The 778-nt window shown below is 47.3% G+C and overlaps 1 pseudogene; it reads right to left on the reverse strand.

Moving 5' to 3' along the window:
* Nucleotides 1-410: 410 nt before the first annotated feature.
* LOC126485675 (5S ribosomal RNA) lies at nucleotides 411-528 on the reverse strand (annotated as a pseudogene).
* Between the last annotated feature and the right edge of the window lie 250 nt (nucleotides 529-778).

Genomic DNA, 778 nt, shown 5'->3' on the forward strand with positions numbered 1-778 from the left:
GTTTGGGGAAGGAACATCCGGGAAGTGAAGACGGACGCCCCTACTGTATTCCGCGCCCTCGGCCAGACGGCACAACCAGGTGTGACCTGTGTTGCCCGCTCCGCAGGACGTTCATATGCGCACTATGCAGATGACATGAGCTGGGAACTATTTGTAAGAGAAGTGTCTGATGTAGATTATTGCCTGTCTAGTTGGGAGTCCATATAAGGCACTCCGTCTTCAGGCCAAAAGTGGCCCATCGGGACCATCCGACTGCCGTATCATCCTCAGCTGATGATGCGGATAGGAGGGGCGTGTGGTCAGTACACCGCTCTCCCGGTCGTTACGATGGTTTTCTTTGAACGGAGCCACTACTATTCGGTCGAGTAGCTCCTCAATCGGCATTACGAGGCTGAGTGCACCCCGAAAAATGGCAACAGCACATGGCGGCCCGGATGGTCACCCATCCAAATGCCGGCCACGCCCGACAGCGCTTAACTTTGGTGATCTGACGGGAACCGGTGTATCCACTGCGGCAAGGCCTTTGCCCAGTCCATATAAGGTTACTCTTTTAAATGAGTATATACGGACAAGGTTTCAAAACTATCTGTAAGTGAACATAAAAATAGCCCTTTGGGCGTGCAGTATTTTCTATTTTCTATAGAAACGTATTACCTATCTCAATTGAAAAGTTATACGTTTGTAAGTATCTAAAGCCAACTTATAGGCTTCATGTAAAAATTTTCTGACCATGAGATTATACAAATATTATTTCTTCACTATTTGTTAATGTAAAATA

The sequence above is a fragment of the Schistocerca serialis genome, chromosome 6 (genome assembly GCF_023864345.2).
Source record: "Schistocerca serialis cubense isolate TAMUIC-IGC-003099 chromosome 6, iqSchSeri2.2, whole genome shotgun sequence".
In the NCBI taxonomy this organism is placed as follows: domain Eukaryota; kingdom Metazoa; phylum Arthropoda; class Insecta; order Orthoptera; family Acrididae; genus Schistocerca; species Schistocerca serialis.